The sequence below is a fragment of the Ambystoma mexicanum genome, unplaced genomic scaffold (genome assembly GCF_040938575.1).
Source record: "Ambystoma mexicanum isolate Mex_15411 unplaced genomic scaffold, UKY_AmexF1_1 Mex_scaf1, whole genome shotgun sequence".
NCBI classification, from domain to species: Eukaryota; Metazoa; Chordata; class Amphibia; order Caudata; family Ambystomatidae; genus Ambystoma; species Ambystoma mexicanum.
In genome coordinates, this window is record NW_027182324.1 from 4,984,475 (window position 1) to 4,999,992 (window position 15,518).

At 40.8% G+C, this 15,518-nt stretch overlaps 14 non-coding genes across 14 annotated transcripts; all 14 read left to right on the plus strand.

Moving 5' to 3' along the window:
* Nucleotides 1–1,301: 1,301 nt before the first annotated feature.
* On the plus strand, nt 1,302–1,375 carry TRNAT-AGU (transfer RNA threonine (anticodon AGU)). Its single transcript has one exon. It is a non-coding gene; the product is annotated as a tRNA-Thr (tRNA).
* Nucleotides 1,376–2,142: 767 nt separating this feature from the next.
* On the plus strand, nt 2,143–2,216 carry TRNAT-AGU (transfer RNA threonine (anticodon AGU)). Its single transcript has one exon. It is a non-coding gene; the product is annotated as a tRNA-Thr (tRNA).
* A 1,607-nt stretch (nt 2,217–3,823) lies between these two features.
* Nucleotides 3,824–3,897, plus strand: TRNAT-AGU (transfer RNA threonine (anticodon AGU)). Its single transcript has one exon. It is a non-coding gene; the product is annotated as a tRNA-Thr (tRNA).
* Nucleotides 3,898–4,663: 766 nt separating this feature from the next.
* On the plus strand, nt 4,664–4,737 carry TRNAT-AGU (transfer RNA threonine (anticodon AGU)). The gene has a single exon. It is a non-coding gene; the product is annotated as a tRNA-Thr (tRNA).
* A 767-nt stretch (nt 4,738–5,504) lies between these two features.
* Nucleotides 5,505–5,578, plus strand: TRNAI-AAU (transfer RNA isoleucine (anticodon AAU)). The gene has a single exon. It is a non-coding gene; the product is annotated as a tRNA-Ile (tRNA).
* Nucleotides 5,579–6,346: 768 nt separating this feature from the next.
* TRNAT-AGU (transfer RNA threonine (anticodon AGU)) lies at nt 6,347–6,420 on the plus strand. The gene has a single exon. It is a non-coding gene; the product is annotated as a tRNA-Thr (tRNA).
* A 766-nt stretch (nt 6,421–7,186) lies between these two features.
* Nucleotides 7,187–7,260, plus strand: TRNAT-AGU (transfer RNA threonine (anticodon AGU)). The gene has a single exon. It is a non-coding gene; the product is annotated as a tRNA-Thr (tRNA).
* A 1,608-nt stretch (nt 7,261–8,868) lies between these two features.
* TRNAT-AGU (transfer RNA threonine (anticodon AGU)) lies at nt 8,869–8,942 on the plus strand. Its single transcript has one exon. It is a non-coding gene; the product is annotated as a tRNA-Thr (tRNA).
* A 767-nt stretch (nt 8,943–9,709) lies between these two features.
* On the plus strand, nt 9,710–9,783 carry TRNAT-AGU (transfer RNA threonine (anticodon AGU)). Its single transcript has one exon. It is a non-coding gene; the product is annotated as a tRNA-Thr (tRNA).
* A 767-nt stretch (nt 9,784–10,550) lies between these two features.
* On the plus strand, nt 10,551–10,624 carry TRNAT-AGU (transfer RNA threonine (anticodon AGU)). Its single transcript has one exon. It is a non-coding gene; the product is annotated as a tRNA-Thr (tRNA).
* A 1,607-nt stretch (nt 10,625–12,231) lies between these two features.
* On the plus strand, nt 12,232–12,305 carry TRNAT-AGU (transfer RNA threonine (anticodon AGU)). Its single transcript has one exon. It is a non-coding gene; the product is annotated as a tRNA-Thr (tRNA).
* A 766-nt stretch (nt 12,306–13,071) lies between these two features.
* On the plus strand, nt 13,072–13,145 carry TRNAT-AGU (transfer RNA threonine (anticodon AGU)). The gene has a single exon. It is a non-coding gene; the product is annotated as a tRNA-Thr (tRNA).
* Nucleotides 13,146–13,912: 767 nt separating this feature from the next.
* On the plus strand, nt 13,913–13,986 carry TRNAI-AAU (transfer RNA isoleucine (anticodon AAU)). Its single transcript has one exon. It is a non-coding gene; the product is annotated as a tRNA-Ile (tRNA).
* A 768-nt stretch (nt 13,987–14,754) lies between these two features.
* TRNAT-AGU (transfer RNA threonine (anticodon AGU)) lies at nt 14,755–14,828 on the plus strand. The gene has a single exon. It is a non-coding gene; the product is annotated as a tRNA-Thr (tRNA).
* Nucleotides 14,829–15,518: the final 690 nt, after the last annotated feature.

A 15,518-nucleotide genomic window follows, 5' to 3' on the forward strand; every position in this document is an offset into this window, starting at 1 on the left:
GGCACAGGGATCACTGCTCATTTGAAACTTGATTTTCACTCTACAGCACCTCCATACATGGCTACCTCACTGGTCAATAAAGGAAATGAATTACTAGTGCATTACACACATTTTGACACTGGAGACATAACTTTTTTCAGTCATTCCGTATCCAGATATAGAGATTTGCAGCATCTAGGACTTTAATGTTCACCCACTTACGGATTTTAATGTTTTGCCACATTCATGAGTGCAAACTTGCTCCCCAGTAAAGACAAACATGTGCTCCTCAATGCACACACTGGGCAATGCAGTCCACTCTAAATCGACGATTAATGACATGCTCGTTTTGTGCAATGGAGTTTCAGTCAATTGGAAAACATTTTGAAAAGTTATATTGCAACAGAAGCCCAGCCTTAAAAAAGTGGATTTCACTTCTAAATGATTACATGAGGAAGGAAAGGAGACCAGATGCAGAAAAGGTGCTGTGGCTTAGTTGGTTAAAGCGCCCGTCTAGTAAACAGGAGATCCTGAGTTCGAATCTCAGCAGTGCCTGTCTGCTTTTTTTTCGACCAATCTGTCTCCCCAATATTAAAACTTTGTACAAAGATTGCTATTTCATGCTATTTAGAAGCACAGTCAGGCTTGAAATGTTGGCAAAGCATCCAAGAACTCTGGACTCCACTACCTTAGAGTCATATTGCCCAAGGTTGCGATGCCATCAGAAATAGCACATATTAGAATGAGCAATTCATATTTCCTGCTTAATTTTTTGTAAAAGAAGCAAAGGTACGCCTGAACAGGGACTTGAACCCTGGACCCTCAGATTAAAAGTCTGATGCTCTACCGACTGAGCTATCCAGGCACAAGGATCACTGCCCATTTGAAACTTGATTTTCACTCTACAGCACCTCCATACATGGCTACCTCACTGGTCAATAAAGGAAATGAATTACTAGTGCATTACACACATTTTGACACTGGAGACATAACTTTTTTCAGTCATTCCGTATCCAGATATAGAGATTTGCAGCATCTAGGACTTTAATGTTCACCCACTTACGGATTTTAATGTTTTGCCACATTCATGAGTGCAAACTTGCTCCCCAGTAAAGACGAACATGTGCTCCTCAATGCACACACTGGGCAATGCAGTCCACTCTAAATCGACGATTAATGACATGCTCGTTTTGTGCAATGGAGTTTCAGTCAATTGGAAAACATTTTGAAAAGTTATATTGCAACAGAAGCCCAGCCTTAAAAAAGTGGATTTCACTTCTAAATGATTACATGAGGAAGGAAAGGAGACCAGATGCAAAAAAGGTGCTGTGGCTTAGTTGGTTAAAGCGCCTGTCTAGTAAACAGGAGATCCTGAGTTCGAATCTCAGCAGCGCCTGTCTGCTTTTTTTTCGACCAATCTGTCTCCCCAATATTAAAACTTTGTACAAAGATTGCTATTTCATGCTATTTAGAAGCACAGTCAGGCTTGAAATGTTGGCAAAGCATCCAAGAACTCTGGACTCCACTACCTTAGAGTCATATTGCCCAAGGTTGCGATGCCATCAGAAATAGCACATATTAGAATGAGCAATTCATATTTCCTGCTAAATTTTTTGTAAAAGAAGCAAAGATACGCCTGAACAGGGACTTGAACCCTGGACCCTCAGATTAAAAGTCTGATGCTCTACCGACTGAGCTATCCAGGCACAGGGATCACTGCCCCTTTGAAACTTGATTTTCACTCTACAGCACCTCCATACATGGCTACCTCACTGGTCAATAAAGGAAATGAATTACTAGTGCATTACACACATTTTGACACTGGAGACATAACTTTTTTCAGTCATTCCGTATCCAGATATAGCGATTTGCAGCATCTAGGACTTTAATGTTCACCCACTTACGGATTTGAATGTTTTGCCACATTCATGAGTGCAAACTTGCTCCCCAGTAAAGACGAACATGTGCTCCTCAATGCACACACTGGGCAATGCAGTCCACTCTAAATCGACGATTAATGACATGCTCGTTTTGTGCAATGGAGTTTCAGTCAATTGGAAAACATTTTGAAAAGTTATATTGCAATAGAAGCCCAGCCTTAAAAAAGTGGATTTCACTTCTAAATGATTACATGAGGAAGGAAAGGAGACCAGATGCAAAAAAGGTGCTGTGGCTTAGTTGGTTAAAGCGCCTGTCTAGTAAACAGGAGATCCTGAGTTCGAATCTCAGCAGCGCCTGTCTGCTTTTTTTTCGACCAATCTGTCTCCCCAATATTAAAACTTTGTACAAAGATTGCTATTTCATGCTATTTAGAAGCACAGTCAGGCTTGAAATGTTGGCAAAGCATCCAAGAACTCTGGACTCCACTACCTTAGAGTCATATTGCCCAAGGTTGCGATGCCATCAGAAATAGCACATATTAGAATGAGCAATTCATATTTCCTGCTTAATTTTTTGTAAAAGAAGCAAAGGTACGCCTGAACAGGGACTTGAACCCTGGACCCTCAGATTAAAAGTCTGATGCTCTACCGACTGAGCTATCCAGGCACAGGGATCACTGCTCATTTGAAACTTGATTTTCACTCTACAGCACCTCCATACATGGCTACCTCACTGGTCAATAAAGGAAATGAATTACTAGTGCATTACACACATTTTGACACTGGAGACATAACTTTTTTCAGTCATTCCGTATCCAGATATAGAGATTTGCAGCATCTAGGACTTTAATGTTCACCCACTTACGGATTTTAATGTTTTGCCACATTCATGAGTGCAAACTTGCTCCCCAGTAAAGACAAACATGTGCTCCTCAATGCACACACTGGGCAATGCAGTCCACTCTAAATCGACGATTAATGACATGCTCGTTTTGTGCAATGGAGTTTCAGTCAATTGGAAAACATTTTGAAAAGTTATATTGCAACAGAAGCCCAGCCTTAAAAAAGTGGATTTCACTTCTAAATGATTACATGAGGAAGGAAAGGAGACCAGATGCAGAAAAGGTGCTGTGGCTTAGTTGGTTAAAGCGCCCGTCTAGTAAACAGGAGATCCTGAGTTCGAATCTCAGCAGTGCCTGTCTGCTTTTTTTTCGACCAATCTGTCTCCCCAATATTAAAACTTTGTACAAAGATTGCTATTTCATGCTATTTAGAAGCACAGTCAGGCTTGAAATGTTGGCAAAGCATCCAAGAACTCTGGACTCCACTACCTTAGAGTCATATTGCCCAAGGTTGCGATGCCATCAGAAATAGCACATATTAGAATGAGCAATTCATATTTCCTGCTTAATTTTTTGTAAAAGAAGCAAAGGTACCCCTGAACAGGGACTTGAACCCTGGACCCTCAGATTAAAAGTCTGATGCTCTACCGACTGAGCTATCCAGGCAGATGGATCACTGCCATTTGAAACTTGATTTTCACTCTACAGCACCTCCATACATGGCTACCTCACTGGTCAATAAAGGAAATGAATTACTAGTGCATTACACACATTTTGACACTGGAGACATAACTTTTTTCAGTCATTCCGTATCCAGATATAGAGATTTGCAGCATCTAGGACTTAAATGTTCACCCACTTACGGATTTGAATGTTTTGCCACATTCATGAGTGCAAACTTGCTCCCCAGTAAAGACGAACATGGGCTCCTCAATGCACACACTGGGCAATGCAGTCCACTCTAAATCGACGATTAATGACATGCTTGTTTTGTGCAATGGAGTTTCAGTCAATTGGAAAACATTTTGAAAAGTTATATTGCAACAAAAGCCCAGCCTTAAAAAAGTGGATTTCACTTCTAAATGATTACATGAGGAAGGAAAGGAGACCAGATGCAAAAAAGGTGCTGTGGCTTAGTTGGTTAAAGCGCCTGTCTAGTAAACAGGAGATCCTGAGTTCGAATCTCAGCAGCGCCTGTCTGCTTTTTTTCGACCAATCTGTCTCCCCAATATTAAAACTTTGTACAAAGATTGCTATTTCATGCTATTTAGAAGCACAGTCAGGCTTGATATGTTGGCAAAGCATCCAAGAACTCTGGACTCCACTACCTTAGAGTCATATTGCCCAAGGTTGCGATGCCATCAGAAATAGCACATATTAGAATGGGCAATTCATATTTCCTGCTTAATTTTTTGTAAAAGAAGCAAAGGTACGCCTGAACAGGGACTTGAACCCTGGACCCTCAGATTAAAAGTCTGATGCTCTACCGACTGAGCTATCCAGGCAGATGGATCACTGCCATTTGAAACTTGATTTTCATTCTACAGCACCTCCATACATGGGTACCTCACTGGTCAATAAAGGAAATGAATTACTAGTGCATTACACACATTTTGACACTGGAGCCATAACTTTTTTCAGTCATTCCGTATCCAGATATAGAGATTTGCAGCATCTAGGACTTTAATGTTCACCCACTTACGGATTTGAATGTTTTGCCACATTCATGAGTGCAAACTTGCTCCCCAGCAAAGACGAACATGTGCTCCTCAATGCACACACTGGGCAATGCAGTCCACTCTAAATCGACGATTAATGACATGCTCGTTTTGTGCAATGGAGTTTCAGTCAATTGGAAAACATTTTGAAAAGTTATATTGCAACAGACGCCCAGCCTTAAAAAAAGTGGATTTCACTTCTAAATGATTACATGAGGAAGGAAAGGAGATCAGATGCAAAAGAGGTGCTGTGGCTTAGTTGGTTAAAGCGCCTGTCTAGTAAACAGGAGATCCTGAGTTCGAATCTCAGCAGCGCCTGTCTGCTTTTTTTTCGACCAATCTGTCTCCCCAATATTAAAACTTTGTACAAAGATTGTTATTTCATGCTATTTAGAAGCACAGTCAGGCTTGAAATGTTGGCAAAGCATCCAAGAATTCTGGACTCCACTACCTTAGAGTCATATTGCCCAAGGTTGCGATGCCATCAGAAATAGCACATATTAGAATGAGCAATTCATATTTCCTGCTAAATTTTTTGTAAAAGAAGCAAAGATACGCCTGAACAGGGACTTGAACCCTGGACCCTCAGATTAAAAGTCTGATGCTCTACCGACTGAGCTATCCAGGCACAGGGATCACTGCCCATTTGAAACTTGATTTTCACTCTACCGCACCTCCATACATGGCTACCTCACTGGTCAATAAAGGAAATGAATTACTAGTGCATTACACACATTTTGACACTGGAGACATAACTTTTTTCAGTCATTCCGTATCCAGATATAGAGATTTGCAGCATCTAGGACTTTAATGTTTACCCACTTACGGATTTTAATGTTTTGCCACATTCATGAGTGCAAACTTGCTCCCCAGTAAAGACGAACATGTGCTCCTCAATGCACACACTGGGCAATGCAGTCCACTCTAAATCGACGATTAATGACATGCTCGTTTTGTGCAATGGAGTTTCAGTCAATTGGAAAACATTTTGAAAAGTTATATTGCAACAGAAGCCCAGCCTTAAAAAAGTGGATTTCACTTCTAAATGATTACATGAGGAAGGAAAGGAGACCAGATGCAGAAAAGGTGCTGTGGCTTAGTTGGTTAAAGCGCCTGTCTAATAAACAGGAGATCCTGAGTTCGAATCTCAGCAGCGCCTGTCTGCTTTTTTTTCGACCAATCTGTCTCCCCAATATTAAAACTTTGTACAAAGATTGCTATTTCATGCTATTTAGAAGCACAGTCAGGCTTGAAATGTTGGCAAAGCATCCAAGAACTCTGGACTCCACTACCTTAGAGTCATATTGCCCAAGGTTGCGATGCCATCAGAAATAGCACATATTAGAATGAGCAATTCATATTTCCTGCTTAATTTTTTGTAAAAGAAGCAAAGGTACCCCTGAACAGGGACTTGAACCCTGGACCCTCAGATTAAAAGTCTGATGCTCTACCGACTGAGCTACCCAGGCACAAGGATCACTGCCCCTTTGAAACTTGATTTTCACTCTACAGCACCTCCATACATGGCTAGCTCACTGGTCAATAAAGGATATGAATTACTAGTGCATTACACACATTTTGACACTGGAGACATAACTTTTTTCATTCATTCCGTATCCAGATATAGAGATTTGCAGCATCTAGGACTTTAATGTTCACCCACTTACGGATTTGAATGTTTTGCCACATTCATGAGTGCAAACTTGCTCCCCAGTAAAGACGAACATGTGCTCCTCAATGCACACACTGGGCAATGCAGTCCACTCTAAATCGACGATTAATGACATGCTCGTTTTGTGCAATGGAGTTTCAGTCAGTTGGAAAACATTTTGAAAAGTTATATTGCAACAGAAGCCCAGCCTTAAAAAAAGTGGATTTCACTTCTAAATGATTACATGAGGAAGGAAAGGAGATCAGATGCAAAAGAGGTGCTGTGGCTTAGTTGGTTAAAGCGCCTGTCTAGTAAACAGGAGATCCTGAGTTCGAATCTCAGCAGCGCCTGTCTGCTTTTTTTTCGACCAATCTGTCTCCCCAATATTAAAACTTTGTACAAAGATTGTTATTTCATGCTATTTAGAAGCACAGTCAGGCTTGAAATGTTGGCAAAGCATCCAAGAATTCTGGACTCCACTACCTTAGAGTCATATTGCCCAAGGTTGCGATGCCATCAGAAATAGCACATATTAGAATGAGCAATTCATATTTCCTGCTAAATTTTTTGTAAAAGAAGCAAAGATACGCCTGAACAGGGACTTGAACCCTGGACCCTCAGATTAAAAGTCTGATGCTCTACCGACTGAGCTATCCAGGCAGATGGATCACTGCCATTTGAAACTTGATTTTCACTCTACAGCACCTCCATACATGGCTACCTCACTGGTCAATAAAGGAAATGAATTACTAGTGCATTACACACATTTTGACACTGGAGACATAACTTTTTTCATTCATTCCGTATACAGATATAGAGATTTGCAGCATCTAGGACTTTAATGTTCACCCACTTACGGATTTGAATGTTTTGCCACATTCATGAGTGCAAACTTGCTCCCCAGTAAAGACGAACATGTGCTCCTCAATACACACACTGGGCAATGCAGTCCACTCTAAATCAACGATTAATGACATGCTCGTTTTGTGCAATGGAGTTTCAGTCAATTGGAAAACATTTTGAAAAGTTATATTGCAACAGAAGCCCAGCCTTAAAAAAGTGGATTTCACTTCTAAATGATTACATGAGGAAGGAAAGGAGACCAGATGCAAAAAAGGTGCTGTGGCTTAGTTGGTTAAAGCGCCTGTCTAGTAAACAGGAGATCCTGAGTTCGAATCTCAGCAGCGCCTGTCTGCTTTTTTTTCGACCAATCTGTCTCCCCAATATTAAAACTTTGTACAAAGATTGCTATTTCATGCTATTTAGAAGCACAGTCAGGCTTGAAATGTTGGCAAAGCATCCAAGAACTCTGGACTCCACTACCTTAGAGTCATATTGCCCAAGGTTGCGATGCCATCAGAAATAGCACATATTAGAATGAGCAATTCATATTTCCTGCTTAATTTTTTGTAAAAGAAGCAAAGGTACGCCTGAACAGGGACTTGAACCCTGGACCCTCAGATTAAAAGTCTGATGCTCTACCGACTGAGCTATCCAGGCACAAGGATCACTGCCCATTTGAAACTTGATTTTCACTCTACAGCACCTCCATACATGGCTACCTCACTGGTCAATAAAGGAAATGAATTACTAGTGCATTACACACATTTTGACACTGGAGACATAACTTTTTTCAGTCATTCCGTATCCAGATATAGAGATTTGCAGCATCTAGGACTTTAATGTTCACCCACTTACGGATTTGAATGTTTTGCCACATTCATGAGTGCAAACTTGCTCCCCAGTAAAGACGAACATGTGCTCCTCAATGCACACACTGGGCAATGCAGTCCACTCTAAATCGACGATTAATGACATGCTCGTTTTGTGCAATGGAGTTTCAGTCAATTGGAAAACATTTTGAAAAGTTATATTGCAACAGAAGCCCAGCCTTAAAAAAGTGGATTTCACTTCTAAATGATTACATGAGGAAGGAAAGGAGACCAGATGCAAAAAAGGTGCTGTGGCTTAGTTGGTTAAAGCGCCTGTCTAGTAAACAGGAGATCCTAAGTTCGAATCTCAGCAGCGCCTGTCTGCTTTTTTTTCGACCAATCTGTCTCCCCAATATTAAAACTTTGTACAAAGATTGCTATTTCATGCTATTTAGAAGCACAGTCAGGCTTGAAATGTTGGCAAAGCATCCAAGAACTCTGGACTCCACTACCTTAGAGTCATATTGCCCAAGGTTGCGATGCCATCAGAAACAGCACATATTAGAATGAGCAATTCATATTTCCTGCTTAATTTTTTGTAAAAGAAGCAAAGGTACGCCTGAACAGGGACTTGAACCCTGGACCCTCAGATTAAAAGTCTGATGCTCTACCGACTGAGCTATCCAGGCACATGGATCACTGCCATTTGAAACTTGATTTTCACTCTACAGCGCCTCCATACATGGCTACCTCACTGGTCAATAAAGGAAATGAATTACTAGTGCATTACACACATTTTGACACTGGAGACATAACTTTTTTCAGTCATTCCTTATCCAGATATAGAGATTTGCAGCATCTAGGACTTTAATGTTCACCCACTTACGGATTTGAATGTTTTGCCACATTCATGAGTGCAAAATTGCTCCCCAGTAAAGGCGAACATGTGCTCCTCAATACACACACTGGGCAATGCAGTCCACTCTAAATCAACGATTAATGACATGCTCGTTTTGTGCAATGGAGTTTCAGTCAATTGGAAAACATTTTGTAAAGTTATATTGCAACAGAAGCCCAGCCTTAAAAAAAGTGGATTTCACTTCTAAATGATTACATGAGGAAGGAAAGGAGATCAGATGCAAAAGAGGTGCTGTGGCTTAGTTGGTTAAAGCGCCTGTCTAGTAAACAGGAGATCCTGAGTTCGAATCTCAGCAGCGCCTGTCTGCTTTTTTTTCGACCAATCTGTCTCCCCAATATTAAAACTTTGTACAAAGATTGTTATTTCATGCTATTTAGAAGCACAGTCAGGCTTGAAATGTTGGCAAAGCATCCAAGAATTCTGGACTCCACTACCTTAGAGTCATATTGCCCAAGGTTGCGATGCCATCAGAAATAGCACATATTAGAATGAGCAATTCATATTTCCTGCTAAATTTTTTGTAAAAGAAGCAAAGATACGCCTGAACAGGGACTTGAACCCTGGACCCTCAGATTAAAAGTCTGATGCTCTACCGACTGAGCTATCCAGGCACAGGGATCAGTGCCCATTTGAAACTTGATTTTCACTCTACAGCACCTCCATACATGGCTACCTCACTGGTCAATAAAGGAAATGAATTACTAGTGCATTACACACATTTTGACACTGGAGACATAACTTTTTTCAGTCATTCCGTATCCAGATATAGAGATTTTCAGCATCTAGGACTTTAATGTTCACCCACTTACGGATTTTAATGTTTTGCCACATTCATGAGTGCAAACTTGCTCCCCAGTAAAGACGAACATGTGCTCCTCAATGCACACACTGGGCAATGCAGTCCACTCTAAATCGACGATTAATGACATGCTCGTTTTGTGCAATGGAGTTTCAGTCAATTGGAAAACATTTTGAAAAGTTATATTGCAACAGAAGCCCAGCCTTAAAAAAGTGGATTTCACTTCTAAATGATTACATGAGGAAGGAAAGGAGACCAGATGCAAAAAAGGTGCTGTGGCTTAGTTGGTTAAAGCGCCTGTCTAGTAAACAGGAGATCCTGAGTTCGAATCTCAGCAGCGCCTGTCTGCTTTTTTTTCGACCAATCTGTCTCCCCAATATTAAAACTTTGTACAAAGATTGCTATTTCATGCTATTTAGAAGCACAGTCAGGCTTGAAATGTTGGCAAAGCATCCAAGAACTCTGGACTCCACTACCTTAGAGTCATATTGCCCAAGGTTGCGATGCCATCAGAAATAGCACATATTAGAATGAGCAATTCATATTTCCTGCTTAATTTTTTGTAAAAGAAGCAAAGGTACCGCTGAACAGGGACTTGAACCCTGGACCCTCAGATTAAAAGTCTGATGCTCTACCGACTGAGCTACCCAGGCACAAGGATCACTGCCCATTTGAAACTTGATTTTCACTCTACAGCACCTCCATACATGGCTAGCTCACTGGTCAATAAAGGATATGAATTACTAGTGCATTACACACATTTTGACACTGGAGACATAACTTTTTTCATTCATTCCGTATACAGATATAGAGATTTGCAGCATCTAGGACTTTAATGTTCACCCACTTACGGATTTGAATGTTTTGCCACATTCATGAGTGCAAACTTGCTCCCCAGTAAAGACGAACATGTGCTCCTCAATGCACACACTGGGCAATGCAGTCCACTCTAAATCGACGATTAATGACATGCTCGTTTTGTGCAATGGAGTTTCAGTCAATTGGAAAACATTTTGAAAAGTTATATTGCAATAGAAGCCCAGCCTTAAAAAAGTGGATTTCACTTCTAAATGATTACATGAGGAAGGAAAGGAGACCAGATGCAAAAAAGGTGCTGTGGCTTAGTTGGTTAAAGCGCCTGTCTAGTAAACAGGAGATCCTGAGTTCGAATCTCAGCAGCGCCTGTCTGCTTTTTTTTCGACCAATCTGTCTCCCCAATATTAAAACTTTGTACAAAGATTGCTATTTCATGCTATTTAGAAGCACAGTCAGGCTTGAAATGTTGGCAAAGCATCCAAGAACTCTGGACTCCACTACCTTAGAGTCATATTGCCCAAGGTTGCGATGCCATCAGAAATAGCACATATTAGAATGAGCAATTCATATTTCCTGCTTAATTTTTTGTAAAAGAAGCAAAGGTACGCCTGAACAGGGACTTGAACCCTGGACCCTCAGATTAAAAGTCTGATGCTCTACCGACTGAGCTATCCAGGCACAGGGATCACTGCTCATTTGAAACTTGATTTTCACTCTACAGCACCTCCATACATGGCTACCTCACTGGTCAATAAAGGAAATGAATTACTAGTGCATTACACACATTTTGACACTGGAGACATAACTTTTTTCAGTCATTCCGTATCCAGATATAGAGATTTGCAGCATCTAGGACTTTAATGTTCACCCACTTACGGATTTTAATGTTTTGCCACATTCATGAGTGCAAACTTGCTCCCCAGTAAAGACAAACATGTGCTCCTCAATGCACACACTGGGCAATGCAGTCCACTCTAAATCGACGATTAATGACATGCTCGTTTTGTGCAATGGAGTTTCAGTCAATTGGAAAACATTTTGAAAAGTTATATTGCAACAGAAGCCCAGCCTTAAAAAAGTGGATTTCACTTCTAAATGATTACATGAGGAAGGAAAGGAGACCAGATGCAGAAAAGGTGCTGTGGCTTAGTTGGTTAAAGCGCCCGTCTAGTAAACAGGAGATCCTGAGTTCGAATCTCAGCAGTGCCTGTCTGCTTTTTTTTCGACCAATCTGTCTCCCCAATATTAAAACTTTGTACAAAGATTGCTATTTCATGCTATTTAGAAGCACAGTCAGGCTTGAAATGTTGGCAAAGCATCCAAGAACTCTGGACTCCACTACCTTAGAGTCATATTGCCCAAGGTTGCGATGCCATCAGAAATAGCACATATTAGAATGAGCAATTCATATTTCCTGCTTAATTTTTTGTAAAAGAAGCAAAGGTACCCCTGAACAGGGACTTGAACCCTGGACCCTCAGATTAAAAGTCTGATGCTCTACCGACTGAGCTATCCAGGCAGATGGATCACTGCCATTTGAAACTTGATTTTCACTCTACAGCACCTCCATACATGGCTACCTCACTGGTCAATAAAGGAAATGAATTACTAGTGCATTACACACATTTTGACACTGGAGACATAACTTTTTTCAGTCATTCCGTATCCAGATATAGAGATTTGCAGCATCTAGGACTTAAATGTTCACCCACTTACGGATTTGAATGTTTTGCCACATTCATGAGTGCAAACTTGCTCCCCAGTAAAGACGAACATGGGCTCCTCAATGCACACACTGGGCAATGCAGTCCACTCTAAATCGACGATTAATGACATGCTTGTTTTGTGCAATGGAGTTTCAGTCAATTGGAAAACATTTTGAAAAGTTATATTGCAACAAAAGCCCAGCCTTAAAAAAGTGGATTTCACTTCTAAATGATTACATGAGGAAGGAAAGGAGACCAGATGCAAAAAAGGTGCTGTGGCTTAGTTGGTTAAAGCGCCTGTCTAGTAAACAGGAGATCCTGAGTTCGAATCTCAGCAGCGCCTGTCTGCTTTTTTTCGACCAATCTGTCTCCCCAATATTAAAACTTTGTACAAAGATTGCTATTTCATGCTATTTAGAAGCACAGTCAGGCTTGATATGTTGGCAAAGCATCCAAGAACTCTGGACTCCACTACCTTAGAGTCATATTGCCCAAGGTTGCGATGCCATCAGAAATAGCACATATTAGAATGGGCAATTCATATTTCCTGCTTAATTTTTTGTAAAAGAAGCAAAGGTACGCCTGAACAGGGACTTGAACCCTGGACCCTCAGATTAAAAGTCTGATGCTCTACCGACTGAGCTATCCAGGCAGATGGATCACTGCCATTTGAAACTTGATTTTCATTCTACAGCACCTCCATACATGGGTACCTCACTGGTCAATAAAGGAAATGAATTACTAGTGCATTACACACATTTTGACACTGGAGCCATAACTTTTTTCAGTCATTCCGTATCCAGATATAGAGATTTGCAGCATCTAGGACTTTAATGTTCACCCACTTACGGATTTGAATGTTTTGCCACATTCATGAGTGCAAACTTGCTCCCCAGTAAAGACGAACATGTGCTCCTCAATGCACACACTGGGCAATGCAGTCCACTCTAAATCGACGATTAATGACATGCTCGTTTTGTGCAATGGAGTTTCAGTCAATTGGAAAACATTTTGAAAAGTTATATTGCAACAGACGCCCAGCCTTAAAAAAAGTGGATCTCACTTCTAAATGATTACATGAGGAAGGAAAGGAGATCAGATGCAAAAGAGGTGCTGTGGCTTAGTTGGTTAAAGCGCCTGTCTAGTAAACAGGAGATCCTGAGTTCGAATCTCAGCAGCGCCTGTCTGCTTTTTTTTCGACCAATCTGTCTCCCCAATATTAAAACTTTGTACAAAGATTGTTATTTCATGCTATTTAGAAGCACAGTCAGGCTTGAAATGTTGGCAAAGCATCCAAGAATTCTGGACTCCACTACCTTAGAGTCATATTGCCCAAGGTTGCGATGCCATCAGAAATAGCACATATTAGAATGAGCAATTCATATTTCCTGCTAAATTTTTTGTAAAAGAAGCAAAGATACGCCTGAACAGGGACTTGAACCCTGGACCCTCAGATTAAAAGTCTGGTGCTCTACCGACTGAGCTATCCAGGCACAGGGATCACTGCCCATTTGAAACTTGATTTTCACTCTACAGCACCTCCATACATGGCTACCTCACTGGTCAATAAAGGAAATGAATTACTAGTGCATTACACACATTTTGACACTGGAGACATAACTTTTTTCAGTCATTCCGTATCCAGATATAGAGATTTGCAGCATCTAGGACTTTAATGTTTACCCACTTACGGATTTTAATGTTTTGCCACATTCATGAGTGCAAACTTGCTCCCCAGTAAAGACGAACATGTGCTCCTCAATGCACACACTGGGCAATGCAGTCCACTCTAAATCGACGATTAATGACATGCTCGTTTTGTGCAATGGAGTTTCAGTCAATTGGAAAACATTTTGAAAAGTTATATTGCAACAGAAGCCCAGCCTTAAAAAAGTGGATTTCACTTCTAAATGATTACATGAGGAAGGAAAGGAGACCAGATGCAGAAAAGGTGCTGTGGCTTAGTTGGTTAAAGCGCCTGTCTAATAAACAGGAGATCCTGAGTTCGAATCTCAGCAGCGCCTGTCTGCTTTTTTTTCGACCAATCTGTCTCCCCAATATTAAAACTTTGTACAAAGATTGCTATTTCATGCTATTTAGAAGCACAGTCAGGCTTGAAATGTTGGCAAAGCATCCAAGAACTCTGGACTCCACTACCTTAGAGTCATATTGCCCAAGGTTGCGATGCCATCAGAAATAGCACATATTAGAATGAGCAATTCATATTTCCTGCTTAATTTTTTGTAAAAGAAGCAAAGGTACCCCTGAACAGGGACTTGAACCCTGGACCCTCAGATTAAAAGTCTGATGCTCTACCGACTGAGCTACCCAGGCACAAGGATCACTGCCCCTTTGAAACTTGATTTTCACTCTACAGCACCTCCATACATGGCTAGCTCACTGGTCAATAAAGGATATGAATTACTAGTGCATTACACACATTTTGACACTGGAGACATAACTTTTTTCATTCATTCCGTATCCAGATATAGAGATTTGCAGCATCTAGGACTTTAATGTTCACCCACTTACGGATTTGAATGTTTTGCCACATTCATGAGTGCAAACTTGCTCCCCAGTAAAGACGAACATGTGCTCCTCAATGCACACACTGGGCAATGCAGTCCACTCTAAATCGACGATTAATGACATGCTCGTTTTGTGCAATGGAGTTTCAGTCAGTTGGAAAACATTTTGAAAAGTTATATTGCAACAGAAGCCCAGCCTTAAAAAAAGTGGATTTCACTTCTAAATGATTACATGAGGAAGGAAAGGAGATCAGATGCAAAAGAGGTGCTGTGGCTTAGTTGGTTAAAGCGCCTGTCTAGTAAACAGGAGATCCTGAGTTCGAATCTCAGCAGCGCCTGTCTGCTTTTTTTTCGACCAATCTGTCTCCCCAATATTAAAACTTTGTACAAAGATTGTTATTTCATGCTATTTAGAAGCACAGTCAGGCTTGAAATGTTGGCAAAGCATCCAAGAATTCTGGACTCCACTACCTTAGAGTCATATTGCCCAAGGTTGCGATGCCATCAGAAATAGCACATATTAGAATGAGCAATTCATATTTCCTGCTAAATTTTTTGTAAAAGAAGCAAAGATACGCCTGAACAGGGACTTGAACCCTGGACCCTCAGATTAAAAGTCTGATGCTCTACCGACTGAGCTATCCAGGCACAGGGATCACTGCCCATTTGAAACTTGATTTTCACTCTACAGCACCTCCATACATGGCTACCTCACTGGTCAATAAAGGAAATGAATTACTAGTGCATTACACACATTTTGACACTGGAGACATAACTTTTTTCAGTCATTCCGTATCCAGATATAGAGATTTGCAGCATCTAGGACTTTAATGTTCACCCACTTACGGATTTTAATGTTTTGCCACATTCATGAGTGCAAACTTGCTCCCCAGTAAAGACGAACATGTGCTCCTCAATGCACACACTGGGCAATGCAGTCCACTCTAAATCGACGATTAATGACATGCTCGTTTTGTGCAATGGAGTTTCAGTCAATTGGAAAACATTTTGAAAAGTTATATTGCAAC